This window comes from Macaca nemestrina, chromosome 7, assembly GCF_043159975.1.
Source record: "Macaca nemestrina isolate mMacNem1 chromosome 7, mMacNem.hap1, whole genome shotgun sequence".
NCBI classification, from domain to species: Eukaryota; Metazoa; Chordata; class Mammalia; order Primates; family Cercopithecidae; genus Macaca; species Macaca nemestrina.
The window spans coordinates 176,173,506-176,189,719 of NC_092131.1; the positions used below are offsets into that span (position 1 = coordinate 176,173,506).

Sequence of the window (16,214 nt, forward strand, 5' to 3'; positions counted from 1 at the left end):
CTGTGGTGCACAGAGAACACACACAGACCTGTGCCCACCAGTGCCCCATCCCCTGCTAGTACCACCGCCAACACGACCACATGTACCATCAAGGGCCCCTCACCCTGGAGCTGTGCTGCTTCCCCCGCTGTGGTGAATACCCGCATGGAGGCAGGCATCCTGGCACACGCTAGCACCCCGCTCCAGTTAATGAGTGTGCACCCTGCCGTGTTGCCACTGCTGTTGCTGCTGGCACATGCAAACAAAGACGGATCCAGCTGTCTCCCCACTACAAACATTTTGGCTGACACCACCCACTGGAGTAGTGACCAATGGTCCAGAAGCACCTCGGTCGCCTAGTGCGGTGAATTCACAAACTCAGGGAGCCAGAGAACAAAGTCAGGACCCAATACGAGTCTCCCAGAGTTAGGGCACATAGTGCAAGAGTTGGGAGCTCAGCATTGGCCCCCTAAAATCTTGCAGAAACAAAGCCAGTTGGCTGAATCCACCTTATACCATAATCAAACCCTCAAGGGCATCAGATAGGATAAAAGAGAAAGAATTCCCTCCACAGGTCAGCAACTTCAAAGATGGAAGAAACATCAGTCACAGAGATAAGAACCAATGCAGGAACTCTGATAACTCAAAAAGCCAGAGTCTTCTTTCCTCTAAATGATCACACCACCTCTCCAAGCAAAGGTTCTGAACCAGGTTGAGATGGCTAAAATGACAGAAAGAGAATTCAGGATACAGATAGAAATGAAGATAATTGAAATGCAGGAGTACATTGAAAACCAATTCAAGGAAGTTAAAAATCATAATAAAACAATACAGGAGCTGACAGACAAATAGCCAATATAGAAAAGGCTGTAACTGCCCTTATAGAGCTGAAAAACATACTATAAGAATTTCACAGCCGGGCATGGTGGCTCACGCCTGTAATCCCAGCACTTTGGGAGGCTGAGGTGGGTGGATTACCTGAGGTCAGGAGTTCAAGACCAGCCTGGCCAACATGGTGAAACCCCGTCTCTATTAAAAATACAAAAATTAGCTGGGCGTGGTGGCACACGCCTGTAATCCCAGCTACTTGGGAGGCCGAGGCAGGAGAATTGCTTGAGCTTGGGAGGCAGAGGTTGCAGTGAGCAGAGATCGTGCCACTGCACTCTAGCCTGGCCGACAGAGTGAGACTCTGTCTCATAATGCAGTCACAAGTATTAATAACAGATTAGAACAAGGTGAGGAAAGAATTTCAGATCTTGAAAGACTGACTTTCTGAAATAAGACAGACAAGAATATAGAAAAAAAAAAAAAAAAACAATGAACAAACCCTGTGAGAAATATGGGATTATATGAAGAGACCAAATCTATGACTCACTGGTGTCCCTGAAAGAGAGGAAGAGAGTGTAAGCAACTTGGAAAGCATATTTCAGGATATCATCTATGAGAAATTCCCCCAACGTAGCTAGAAAGGCCAACACTCAAATTCAGGAAACTTCAAGAACCCCAGTAAAATACTTCACAAGAAAGTCATCCCCAAGACACATAATCATCAGATTCTCCAAGGTCAAAATGAAATAAAAATGTAAAAGGCAGCTAGACAGAAAGGTCAGGTCACCTACAAAGGGAAGCCCATCAGACTAACGGTGGACCTCTCAGCAGAAACCCCACAAGCCAGAAGAGATTAGGGGGCCAATATTCAACATTCTGAAAGAAAAGAAATTCCATCCCAGAATTTCATGTCTGACCAAATTAAGCTTCATAAATGAAGAGAAACATGATCCTTTTCAGAACAGCAAATGCTGAGGAAATTTATTACCACTAGATCTATCTTACGGGAGCTCCTGAAGGAAACAGTAAATATGAAAGACTGTTACCAGACACTACAGAAACACACTTAAGTATACAGACTGGTAACACTATAAGGTAACCATCTAAACAAGTCTGCAAAATAACCAGCTAACATCACAACAGGAACAAATCCACACATATCAATACGAACCTTGAATGTAAACAGGCTACATGCCCTAATTAAAAGGCACAGAGTGGAAAGCTGGATAAAACACCAAGATCCATTAATATGCTGTCTTCAGGAGACCCATCTCACATGCAATGATACCCATGGGCTTAAAATAAAGAGATGGAGGAAAATCTACCAAGCAAATGGAAAACAGAAAAAAGCAAGGGTTGCAATCGTAATTTCAGACAAAACAGACTTTAAACCAACAAAGATCAAAAAAGACAAAGAAGGGCATTACATAATAGTAAAGGGTTCAATTTAACAAGAAGACCTAAGTATTCTAAATATATCTGCACCCAACACAGGAGCACCCAGATGGATAAAGGAAGTTCTTAGTGACCTTCAAAGAGACTTAGACTCCCATACAATAACAGTGGGAGACTTCAACACCCCACTGACAGTATTAGATAGATCATCAAGACAGAAAAACAACAAAGATATTCAGAACCTGACCTCAGCACAGGATCAAATGGACTGGATAGATATCTACAGAACTCTCTGCCCAAAAGCAACGGAATACACATTCTTCTCACCACCATGTGGCACATACTCTAAAACTGACCACATAATTGAACACAAAACACTCCTCAGCAAATACAAAAGAACTGAAATTATAACAATCTTTTGACCCACAGCACAAATTAGAAATCAAGACTAAGAAATGTGCTCAAAACCATACATTTACATGGAAATTAAATAATCTGCTCCTGAATGACTTTTGGGTAAATAATGAAATTCAGGCAGAAATCAAGAAGTTTTTTGAAACTAATGAGAACAAAGATACAGCATAATAGAATCTCTGGGACACAGGTAAAGCAGTGTTAAGAGGGAAATTTATAGCACTAAATGCCCACATCAAAAAGTTAGAAAGATCTCAATTTAACAATCTAACATCACAACTAAAAAAACCAGAGAACCACAAGCAAACCAATCCCAAAGCTAGCATAAGACAAGAAATAACCAAAATCAGAGCTGAACTGAAGGAGACTGAGACATACAAAAAAATACTCAAAAGATCAATGAATCCAGGAGTTGTTTTTATGAAAAAAATTAATAAAATACATAGACCACTAGCTAGTCAAATAAAGAAGAAAAGAGAGAAGATCCACATAAACACAATTAGAAACAAAAAAGCTGGCATTACCACTGACCCCACAGAAATACAAATAACCATCATAGAATATTGTGAACACTTCTATGCACATCAACTAGAAAATATAGAAAAACATAGATAAATTCCTGCATACGTACACCTTCTTATGACTGAGCAAGGAAGAAATTGAATCCCTGAACAGACCAGTAACAAACTCGGAAATTGAATCAGTAATAAATAGCCTGTCAGCCCCAGGACAAGACTCATTCACAGCCAAATTCTACCAAATATGCAAAGAAGAGTTGATACCATTCCAACTGAAACTATTCCAAAAAATTACGGAGAAGGGACTCCTCCCTAACTTCTTCTACAAGGTCAGGATCATCCTGATACCAAAATCTGGAAGGGACACAACAAAAAAAGAAATCTTCCAGCTGATATCCTTGATGAACATTGAAGCAAAAATCCTCAACAAAATATTGGCAAACTGAATCCAGCAGCACATCATAAAAACTTATCCGGCCAGGTAAGGTGGCTCACACCTGTAATCCCAGCATTTTGGGAGGGTGAGGCGGGCAGATCACGAGGTCAGAAGATCGAGACCATCCTGCTTAACACAGTGAAACCCTGTCTCTACTAAAAGAACAAAAAATTAGCCAGGCATGGTGGCGGCGCCTGTAGTCCCAGCTGCTTGGGAGGCTGAGGCAGGAGAATGGCATGAACCCAAAAGGTGGAGCTTGCAGTGAGCCCAGATTGCACCACTGCACTCCAGCCTGGACAACAGAGCAAGATTCTGTCTCAAAAACAAACAAACAAACTTATCCCCCACAATCAAGTAGGTTTTTTTTCCTGGGATGCAAGGTTGATTCAACATACACAAATCAATAAATGTGACTCATCATATAAACTAAATACAAAAAATCCATGATTATCTCAACAGACACAGAAAAGGCATTTGATGAAATGCAACACCCTCTCATGTTAAAAACTCTAAATAAACTAGGTATTGAATAAACATACCTCAAAATAATAAGAGCCATCTATGACAAACTTACAGTTAACATCACATTGAATGGGCAAAAGCTGGAAACATTCCCCTTGAAAACCAGCACAAGACAAGGATCCCCTTTCTCACCACACTCCTACTCAACATAGTAATGGAAGCCCTGGTCAGAGCAATCAGGCAAGAGAAAGGAATAGAGGGCAACCAAATAGTAAGAGAAGAAGTCAAACTATTCCTGTTAGCAGATGACATGATCACATATCTAGAAAACGCCATCGTCTCAGTCCAAAAGCCCCTTAAGCTCATAAACAACTTCAGCAAAGTCTTAGGATACAAAATCAATGTACAAAAATCACTAACATTCCTATACACCAATAACAGGCCAAGGCTGGGCACGGTGGCTCATGCCTGTAATCTCAGCACTTTGGGAGGCTGAGGTAGGCGGATCACTTGAGGCCAAGAGTTTGAGACCAGACTGGTCAACATGGCAAAAACTCATCTCTACTAAAAATACAAAAATTAGTCAGGCATGGTGGTACATGCCTATAATCCCAGCTACTTGGGAGGCTGAGGCATGAGAATCACTTGAGACCTGGAGGCAGAGGTGGCAGCGAGCCATGATTACACCACTGCACTCCAGCATAGGCGAGAGAACAAGACTCTGTCAAAAAAACAAAAAACAAACAAACAAAAAGGCCAAGAGCCAAATTAGGAATAAAATACCAAGGAATACTGCTAGCAGAAAACAAGAAATAAAGCTAGCAGAAGACCAGAAATAACCAGAATTAGAGCTTTCACCAGGGAGGTGAAAGGTCTCTACAAGGAGAACTACAAATACTGCTCAAAGAAATCAGAGATGACACAAACAAATGGAAAAACATACCATGCTCATGGGCAGAAAGAATCAATATTGTTAAAATGGCTATACTGCCCAAAGCAATTTACAGATTCAGTGTTATTCCTATCAAACTACCAATGACATTCTTCACAAAAGAAGAAAAATATATTTTAAAATTCATGTGGAACTGAAAGAGCCTGCAAAACCAAGGCAATCCTAAGTAAAAAGAAGAAAGCTGGAGACATCATGTTACTTGGCTTCAAAATATACTACAGTGTTACAATAACCAAAACAGCATGGTACTGGTACAAAAACAGACACACAGATCAATGGAACAGAAAAGAGAGTTCAAAAATAAGACCACACACCCAAAACCATCTGATCTTCAAAAGCTGACAAAAACAAGCAATGGGGAAAACACTCTCTTTTCAATAAATGATGCTAGGATAACTGGCTAGCCATATGCAGAAGATTGAAAATGGACCCCTTTCTTATACCAGATACAAACATCGACTCAAGATGGATTAAAGACTCAAATGTAAAACCTGAAACTATAAAAAGAGCCTAGAAGAAAACCTAGGCAATACTATTCTAGACATAGGGATAAGCAAAGATTTCATGATGACGACACCAAAAGCAATTGCCACAAAAGCAAAAACTGACAAAAAGGAGCTAATTAAACTAAAGAGCTTCTGCACAGCAAAAGAAACTATCAACAGCATAAACAGACAACCTACAGAATGGAAGAAAATTTTTACAAACTCTGCGTGTGACAAAGGTCTAATATCTGGCATCTATAAACAAATTTACAAGAAAAAACCTCATTAAAAAGGGGCAAAGGATATGAATAGACACTTTTCAAAAAAAAAAAAAAGACATATGCAGCCAACAAGCATATGAAAAAAAAGCTCGACATCACTATCATTAGAGAAATGCAAATCAAAACCACAATGAGGTATCATCTCACACAAATCAGAATGGCTATAACTAAAAAGTCAAAAAACAAAAAATGACATGATCATGTATCTAGAAAACCCCACAGTCTCAGCCCAAAAGCCCCTAAGCCCATAAACAACTTCAGCAAAGTCTCAGGATATAAAATCAACATACAAAAATCACTAGTATTCCTATATATCAATACCAGTCAGGCCAAGGCTAGCAAGGTTCTGGAGAAAAAGGAATGTTTATACATTGTTGATGGAAGTGTAAATTAATTTAACCATTGTGGAAAACAATGTGGTGATTCCTTAAAGAGCTAAAAACAGAACTACCATTCAACCCAGAAATCCCATTACTGGGAATATACCCAAAGAAATATAAATCTTTCTATCATAAAAACAGATGCACGCATGTATATTCATTGCAGCACTATTCACAATAGCAAAAACATGGAATCAATCTAAATGCCCATCGATGGTAGACTGGATAAAGAAAATGTACCTGTACACCATGGAATACTATTCAGTCATTAAAAGGAACAAGATCATGTCCTTTGCAGTGACATAGATGGACCTGGAGGCCATTATCCTTAGCAAACAAACATAAGAACAGAAAAGCAAATATCACATGGTCTCACTTATACCTGGAAGCTAAATGATAAGAACACATGGACACATAGAGGGCAACCACACATTCTGGGGCCTACTGGAGTGTGGAGGTCGGAAAGAGGGAGAAGATCAGGAAAAATAGCTAATGGGTACTGGTCTTAATACCTAGGTGATGAGATAGTCTGTATAACAAATCCCCATGACACGAGTTTACCCATATAATAAAACTGCACATGTATCCCTGAACTGTCTTCAAGAAAGGGAGAGAAATGAAAGAAAAGAAAAGAAAAAGAAAAAGAAAAAGAAAAAGAAAAAGAAAAAGAAAAGAAAAGAAAAGAAAGAAAGAAAGAAAGAAAGAAGGAAGGAAGGAAGGAAGGAAGGAAGGAAGGAAGGAAGGAAGGAAGGAAGGAAGGAAGGAAGGAAGGAAGGAAGGGAAGGAAGGAAGGAAGGAAGGAAGGAAGGGAGAAAAAGAAAGAAGGAAAGAGAAAAAGAAAGAAGGAAGGAAGGAGAAAAAGAAGGAAGGAAGGAAGGAGGAAGGAAAGGAAAGGAAGGAAGGAAGGAGAAAAAGAAAGAAGGAAGGAAAGAGAAAAAGAAAGAAGGAAGGAAGGAAAGAAAGAAAAAGGAAGAAAGAAAGAAAAGAGAAAAGAAGAAGAAGAAGAAAGGGAGGGAGGGAGGGAGGAAGGAAGGGAAAGAGAGAGAAGGAGAAAGAAAGTTACCTATAAGGGTTCAGAGCCCAGCTGGCATGGCAAATTTCTAAATTCCTAGGACTACAAGAAAGGCCACACGCTTGCTAAACTTCCTAATGCTACAAGGATAATTTAAACCGAGGTCAACAGAACTCTGTTAGACAGAGACTCGCCCTTACAGATGCTCTTTCCTGATAAGCAACTGCAGACCCTGAGCCAGTTCCCGCAGCTCCTAGAGACTGCATACAAACTGTCCAGTTCCCGCAGCTCCTAGAGACTGCATACAAACTGTCCAGTTCCCGCAGCTCCTAGAGACTGCATACAAACTGTCCAGTTCCCGCAGCTCCTAGAGACTGCATACAAACTGTCCAGTTCCCGCAGCTCCTAGAGACTGCATACAAACTGTCCAGTTCCCGCAGCTCCTAGAGACTGCATACAAACTGTCCAGTTCCCGCAGCTCCTAGAGACTGCATACAAACTGTCCAATTCCCACAGCTTCTAGAGACTGCATACAAACTGTCCTTGTGTCTACCGTTCACCCCTTCGGAAATAAAGACCCAAATTCCACCTCACTTTAGTGCGAACACCCACCCCAAAGTGAGCATGGGACGTATGTTTACCCATTGCGAATGTGCTTGGCTCCCCTCGGCAACAGGTTCAGCTGTTCCCCAAACCTGCTGAATATGTTTGACTCTATTGTGTGAGTCAGGCCCTGTAAGTGATAAAATCCCTTCTTTGAAAAGAGAACACCTCCAGTATGCTTTGCACACATTTCTCTTCCCAGGTTCCAAACTGCTATCACCAAGAAAGCTTTCCATTTTTTACTATTTAGCCATCCTGGAAGTCTTTTGGATGACACTTAGATGTAATGTTGTTACAACGGGTAGCCAGACAGGCATGAGCAGGGCAGAAGAGGCCCCCATCCCACCAGGAATGTCAGGCGACCATCAGGTGATGGGCAGGCAATTATTAAGCTGTTTCTCCAAAATAATAATTGGTTGCAGCTGGTGCCAGGGAACGGCCATCTCTCAATAGAGAAAACACCTGAAACTGGTGATCGACGTCCAGATAGGATATCAGGATCTGGGGGAGTAGGCTTGAGCAAATGCCAGAGTCTACGTGGTCTATGACCTTCCTCTAGGAGCATTCGACTGGCAATGGGAAAATGCCTCAAGTGAGCATATACAAAATGCCAGTAACACACTGCACCTGCGCCCACTGCCAAGTGCTGGCAGGCCACTGCACATGCGAGAGTCCACCCCAAGGGAAGAATCGGGGGGCGGGGGGAGTGACAGAACCCCAGAAGCATGCCGACATATGAGACCCCAGGTCAAGGTCAAACCACACGCTTGACACTCGTGTTGCCCATTTGGCCTGTTTCCAAGTGTACACTTCCTTTTGTTCCTATTCTGAAGATTTTTAACAAACGTTCATTCCTGCTATAAAACTTACCTCAGTCTCTCACTTCGGCTTATGCCCCTCAGTCAAATTCTTTCTTCTGGTGAGGACAGAACTGAGGTTGCTGAAGACCTGTACGGATTCGCCGCTGCTTACGATATCCTTGGGTAATTTTGTTTGGCCATTCCCTTAGCACCGGCAACCCATGTCTTTTATAAGGACCACAATGACCACAGCTGAGACTTGAAATCCCAAAGAGCAGGAGCAATAGGCTGCAGGCCTTTCCTCAGCATCTGCCACACTCACTAATTTCTTACCATCACTTACTTGTTTGGGCACATCCTTATCTTTCTCTCCAGGGCTAGAAGTGGTTTGGAAAGCCCCTGCCAGGGGTGTCTTAAGTGGAGGTTATTTATTTCCAGCCTGTGTAGAAGTCCAGGAAAAGCTTCCTCCTCACCCTCTGAAGGTTCAGTGAAAATCAATCCACAAAAGGCAGATTAATAGGAGAAAAAGCATCCAAAATGTCATTTTAATATACATAGCATGGGAGAACCGAAAGAGAACGATTACCCAACACCCCAGTGGGGGAAGAGAAGCATATATACCTTTTTTCATGGCAAAAGGGGCTATCGGGAGTGCAGGCATTCTTTTGAGGGGCAGCAAATCATTAGAGAGAATGAATGGACCCTGGAGATAGAAATTAATTTGTAAAATTTGTCTTTGGAATTTGAAAGCATCTGAGAGGCAGGCATTGTCTTGTGAAAAGTCCTCCCAGGTGTGGCTTCATTCCCCAGTCTTCTTTTCTGAGACAGATAATGAGATTTCAGCCAGAGAACTGAAGGCAACCAGGTTTCCCCTGGAAAGAAGCTTTCTTGGTCAGATAACAAAATCCCAGAGTCCCTCCCTGTGCTTGTGGGTGTGGGCATGGGCACAGGGAGGGACTCTGTTAGCTAATATTATGAAACCATGTTAGCTAAGATGAGAAGTGTTTACCTAAAAGGAAGAAGCAGAGGTGAAATTAATATAAGTAGAGAGTTTATTTGGGCTGAGCTTGAGGATTGCAACCCGGGAGCATAGATTCAAGTTGCCCTGAATCTCCACTGTGATGAGGAGTTTTTTTGGTTTTTTTTTTTTTGAGACAGAGTCTTGTTCTGTTGCCAGGCTGGAGTGCAATGGCGCAATCTTGGCTCACTGCAACCTCCGCCTCCTGGTTTCAAGCAATTCTCCTGCCTCAGCCTCCCGAGTAGCTGGGACTACAGGTGTGTGTCACCACGCCTGGTTAATTTTTGTATTTTTAGTAGAGATGGTGTTTCACCATGTTGTCCAGGATGATCTTGATCTCTTGACCTCATGATCTGCCCACCTCAGTCTCCCAGAGTGCTGGGATTACAGGTGGGAGCCACAACACCTGGCCCCAAGTTGATGTTTAAAGGAAGAGAAGAAGCAGTTCCTGAGTTGTTTACTAAGGTTAGAGGGACTTTGGTTCTGAGGCAGCTCTTAAGGCCTCTTAGCATGGCAAAGCCTCAGCGTTTGGGATATTGCTTTCTGAGCCCCAGCACATGTAACCATTTGAGAAAGAAAAGTAGCTCTGGGCAGTCTGAGCTATGTGAAGTCTGCAAAATTTATCAGGCTCAGAGAGACATGAGCATGAAGCTGCAGTCAAAGAGCCCCCATTCCCCAGGGCAATTGTTTAAAGGCATTTTGCTCTTTTTATCCTGCCCTGTAGTTCCCAGGCGAGCTGATAAATTACCCAAAATGTTATCACAATTTGCACAAAGTGACCCTCACCTATTATCTTAATGTTCCTGGAATTTGTGATACAAAGAATAATGTATACCAATCAGTAGCTTATGTTATTTTAATGAACCAGTGTAAGAACTGCCCGTTCGTTCTTCGTTTTAAAAACTCACTTACAATTGTTGCTAATCAGAGTATACATTCAGGGCAACTTGAATCTGTCTCCCGGGTTGCAGTCCCCAAATAGGGCCTAAATAAACTCTCTACTTGTATTAATTTGCCTCAGTTTCTTCTTTCTTCTGGACCTCACATTTTAAAAATGCCATCGTCTTCCATTCGATAGCATTATATTTGTCTATGGCATCCTCTTCCATAAAACATGCATATACTCCCCCTGTGTTTGACAAAATCTTTCCTAGATGAAGCACAATAGTTTATCACTTATAAACCACATTATTAAGATAGAGGGCTGATGTTAAAGTCTGAAAAGGTCTGACTTCCATAGAATCTTGTTTTGCAAAAATAAAAGTCATATTCTTTTCACTTAAATATAGAACAAGTATCCACACTTTAGATCTCATAGAGTGAAAAAAAAAAATGTTGCTTTTGCCAAGATCTTTGAAATGAGTACTTTCTTTAACAACTCACAAGAGGATTTAAGTTTCTATTCTTTTTGAAGAATTACAGCTTTCATCAAATCAAATGAAAAGGATTCGTAAAACTGTGCTGGTACAGCACTGATTCAACCAAATGTAACGAAATGATTGAAAATTTCTGTTGACAAAGTGCCAGAGCTAGAGCTAATATTGTGAAACCATGTTACTTAAGATGAGAAGTGTTGACCTAAAAGGAAGAAGCAGAGGTGAAATTAATATAAGTAGAGAGTTTATTTGGACCAAGCTTGATGATTGCAACCTGGGAGCACAGATTCAAGTTGCCCTGAATCTCCACTCTGATTAGGAGTAGTTACTAGTTGATTTTTAAAGGAAAAGAAGAGGCAGTTCCTGAGTTGTTTACCAAGAATTTGCATTAAAATAATATAAGCTATTGATTGGCTGTACACTGTTCTTTGTATCACAAATTCGAGGAACATGAAGATACTACGTGAGGCAGACAGTCAAAAACAAAATGACTTTAAGCAGTTGTCTCCAAGGCAGGAGGAGCGTGATTGAAGTCCCACACTCAGGTTTCCCTGAGCCTGATAAATTTTACATACCTCACATAGCTCACACTGCCGGGAGCTATTTTTCTATTCTCAAAAGGTAGGGAGAAGAGGTTCTAAAATTAATGTGTTATTTAGAATTGTATATTAATTCTTTTCCAATGCCTATAACAACAAAGGATGAGGCATGAAGCCTTGTCAGTTGTCTAGGTGCTATCTAAATGGAGAGGCAAAAATACTTTTAACAGCTTTATAGAGGTGAATTTGATATGCAAAAAAACTGTGCATATTTAATGTATGCAATTTGATGAGTTTGGACATTTGCAGACACCCGAATACCATCACCACAGCCAAGGTAATAAGCATATCCATCTCCTCCAAAAGTTTCCTGTGTCTCTTTCCATGTTTTTTTCTCAGCACATAGTATTTTTCATCAGCACATAGAATTTACATAAATAAAGGGAAGAAAACATTAAAGACATGTGAAAAAATTCTTAGCATTCTATCATAGAAATAATCTTAGCAATCCCTGTCTTCTCATTTTGCATCTGAGTGAACAGGGCACAGGGTGGGAGGTTAAATGGCTTATTTTGGACCCACAGAGAAAGGGACCCAGGTGTTCTGGTTCCAAATGGCAGAGGCTGCTGCTCTTCTCACACGGTAATTTTCCCTCCAGATCACCCCTGCCTGGTCCAGCCTCTAACACAGATCCTCTTTGCCCATTTTATTTAGTTTTTATTCCTATTTACAGTGTTGTTTAAAACAGTGATGACAGAAATGTCCAAATTCTGCCAAAACATGTTCCAGAGGTTTATTCTAAGCCAATAGGAATGGCCGTGGCCCAAGTTACATAATCTCAGGAGGTCCTGAGAAAGCACATCCAAGGCAGTTGGGTTACTTCTTATTCAGTCAGTCTTTGTGACTACAGAACAGCAACTAAACCCCAGGCAGTACTTACCATCTATCATCTGTCATCTACAACCTGTCTGTTCCACATGTGCTAAGGCACTGAGTGGGATAGGGCCCCAGTCCAGCACAGGGACCCATCAGGGTGACAATTTGAAGTCTGGTAGGATTGCGGTGATGGTCATCACTATACCCTCGTGACCCAGGGCTTCACTGAGGCCAAGCCTAGTCCTCATTGGAGTGCTGGGTCAAGGGTCCTAAGGACTTTCCTTTAGTTTTGCTGTTCTGGACTCACTTGGACCAGCTCCCTGCCCATCTCAGCTGCAAGGTTTGCTTGAGAGTCTCTCACACTCATCAGGCCTTTCAGCTTCTTCATTCCCCAAACAGAAAAAGAACTAGATGCTGTGAACCAGTTTGTATCACTACCTTCCACTTGGAGAAGCTGGATAATTAAACACTCTTGTTTCCTGGAGTCTCTTGCAGCTAGGATCTAGGATGCTGATTAGTCCCTGCCAATTAAATTAACGTGCGTTATGGTTTCTTTTTAATGTGGTCTGGGGGGGTCTCTCTCCTGAGAGGGCCATAAACCAAGATAGAACCACTTTCTAGGACGGGACTGACAGGGGAAAGTTAAGTTCATGTGAGTCGGTCAGGTAAAACACAATGAGGAAGTAAAACCAAAATGCAGGGAGCAGAAGAAATGTATTACTCCCAGTCCCAGAGAGGCTGGGGGTGGTGACAGGAAGTCTGGAGGGGGAGGGAGCTCAACCAGTGAGAGGAAGAGAGGCGGGAGCTGGGACTAGGCCTTCGTTAAGGTCCATGGGCATTTCCTCAGGCTTTTCCATGGAGTTTTGGGTTGGCTAGTTTTTAAAAAAAACGCACAAAGCAGGAAGCCTCCTTAAATGATTCTGCTGTTATGGTGGTCAGCAGCTGCAGGTGTGTTGGGTTTTGGGTCAGTGGAACAAGAAGCCAGCAGACGATATTGCAGACAACCACACAGGGCAGGGAAGGCTGAGCTAGGTCAAAAGGGACAGATAGGACCGTTTCAAACAACTTATGTCAAGCCTAAAAATGGGTGCTGAGGCAGCAACTCTATTAAACCAATTCATGACAATTTGCTCAAGATTTGGAAGAGAGGATGCATGGAGGCTGGACTCCTGGACTCCTGTCTTCGTTAGTCGATTCTGTGCACAAGCAACGTCATGGGAACAGGAGGCTTTGGGCAGCAGCTTGCTCCCGGGGACCCTTCTCTTGCTCCCTGAGTGAAAGAGGCAGCCAGTGGGGGACATAGCTTTGTGATGGTTTGTCATCGTAGGAGAGATTTAGAGGCCACATTTCATAGCCTCAGGGGTAGGAACTTCCCTGTGGGTGGGACCTGTGTACTCAGGGCATTTTCTGGAGGCCAGCATGTCCCCTCCTGCTTTTAGCTCTTCCACCAGCTGTGTGCATATCTACCTCTGTGTACTACATCATTTCCTGACTAATGGCCCTGGAGTGAGTCCTGCATCCTGCAGTGAGCCCTGACCCCTGCAGGTGGGTCTGGAGGAAACCTGACCATCACCCGTCTTCACTGTGCTAGGCATGGTCTTAGGAAACGTTAAGGGCAGGATTTTTCTCATACATTGGACAGAAAAGACTCCGAGTGTGACAGTTTCTGAGTTAATTACACATAATAGCACACAAACCAGTAAATATCTTCTTCATGTAAAGATATGTTGGGAAATGAATTACAGAAGATTCTGGTCATCTGTTTATGATGTACTGCCTAATTTGGCTGTACATATATAGAACTTCTTTAAGCATCTTTCAAGGACACGTTAGAATTTTGTGTTAAAGAAAAACCATAAGATCTACAGGCTCCTCAGGGGAAGTTAGAAGGAGTTTCCTTTCTTCCAGTATTCAGAACATTCAATCATTTTGTTCCAAAATCAGAGAGAAAGAATGGTTTTTACTGAATTCTAGTACTGGGTTTTAAAGCCTGCAAGAGGAGATTAAAGGACAGGCCTAAGCTTTTAAAAACTTGTTTCCTTCGAGGCAACTGGAGATGTTTAGAAGGAAAGACCAATCTGAAGGCCACAGGGGTGTTCAGAGGCCCGAGGCTGGCGGAGGGGCGCCAATGGGCACATACTGGTGGTGAAGCAGAGGCAGGCTGAAGAGAGGTCATTGCCTTGTCCCATGGCTGACACCTTCTAGGGCCCCTCATTAGTCATCTCTTCTCAGAGAGGACTCTGATCAATGGGCAACTTTTTCCCAGAAACTTGTTTCATGTCATGGTGCATTTTCCTCTTCCTGTCCAGATAAAAAGTCTTCTCATCTGTAAACTTAGAAATCTGGGTTCTATAAGAAGCTTTGAAAAGTAGCATAATGGATTTTACTCCGAAATAAAGTTGTCCCTTATTTCCAATGCTTTCTTTTGTCAAGCATGCCAGTGTTGGTAAATGATATGGATGACATGTTCCATCTTTTCTTTGCATCGAGTTCTTGTAAATATCGGTCCTAATCCCTCTGGGAGGGATCACTCTGATGAGAAAGGCACCTGTCTCAGCCCAGGAGTCTAAGTTAGCTGCCTGCTGGGCCAGTCTCCCTGCCACTCTCCCTCACCCCACACACCCTGTCTGCCCCTTGCTCTTCCGTAGAAGCAGTTGTGAGATTGGCCTCATCTGCCGGTGAGTGGAGAAAGAAGCAAATGACATTCTGAAATGGGCTTCAGTATCTGGAGACTTTCTGAGCTCGGGCCTTAAATCTCATTTCAGGCCATGATGAGGTTTCTGGTAGGTTTTCTAGTGAGACTAAACTGTGGCGGCTCCCTACGCTCCTGAGTTCCATTTCCTGGCACTGACACTGCCAAATTTCCTCCCATTTAGGTTTTTTTGAGGCAGAAGGGAAAATGTTCAAGATTATGCACTTTTGTTAAGATGTGCTAAATCCAACCAGGATGTTTTTAAAATGGAAAAGGTAATACAAACACCAAGGCCTGCCAAAGGATGAGCCCTCTTAAGCTCAAGTGAGAGAGCTTTACTAGGCACTATTTTTATCCTATGAGCAAGAGAAACTACATTTGAACCGAAGTAGAATCACATTCACTGCTTGGTATTTTACATATGTTTTTATTTCACTCCAATTAGCTATGTTACCTAACCTCTTGATCCTATGTGAAAATAGACAGTGAATTAGAGGTGCCTCTCGGAATTGGTGGTAACTATTCTTGACAGATGCTGAACAGCAAACCAGCTGCTAAGCGCAAGTGAAATATAGAAGTCCCTGCTGCTGGGCTAATTTAATCTAATTGGTACATTTGTCTTTATTCATGATTTTATGAGGAAAAAAAAGATCATTGACAACAGCATTTCAGATCAACTTTTTTCATTCCTTAGGGCCTTGGAAAGTTTTTCTTAATCTGTTGCATTTGCATTGGCAAGCACCTGCACCCCTCTGCCCACACTTGGTGGGGTTCCATGCTATTTGACTAAAAGGAGAAAGTATTTGCTTACCTGCAATGAAGATTTTTCAAGCTTCTTCATCCTTGTTGGTCTGCTGTTCTCCCTTGACAATTTAATACAGTTGCCTTATTTCCTAGCTCTTGAAATAACCACAAAGGCATCTTCCTTTGCTCCTCCTAGCCCAAGACAGATGTTCTTCTTACATGAGCATGAGTTTATCTCCCATGAGGAAGCAGCAAGGAATTAGTCTACAAAGAGAAACAGAGTGAAAATGGACAAGGTACTGATAACGGCAAGGTTTTGAAAGGAAACAGGTCAGGCAAATTAGAGAAGGGGTGAGGAAGAAGAGAAAATTGAAACGTAGGTTTTCAATCTTCTTCCTGCATCTGTGTGCTCTCCTAGGCTGGC

The 16,214-nt window shown here is 42.2% G+C and overlaps 1 long non-coding RNA gene across 3 annotated transcripts in view; it reads right to left on the reverse strand.

The window, feature by feature from the left end:
• LOC105497453 (uncharacterized) overlaps positions 1-16,214 on the reverse strand; it is a 69,231-nt gene that overhangs the window by 17,178 nt on the left and 35,839 nt on the right. For 2 of the 3 annotated variants that reach the window (XR_011625440.1, XR_011625442.1), the window contains exons 2-4: positions 15,858-16,054; positions 9,167-9,248; positions 8,889-9,021 (exon numbers count right to left, since the gene is read on the reverse strand). This is a non-coding gene — a long non-coding RNA (uncharacterized lncRNA). The remainder of the gene's footprint in view (positions 1-8,888; positions 9,022-9,166; positions 9,249-15,857; positions 16,055-16,214) is intronic. The other variant, XR_011625441.1, reaches the window with a different exon arrangement.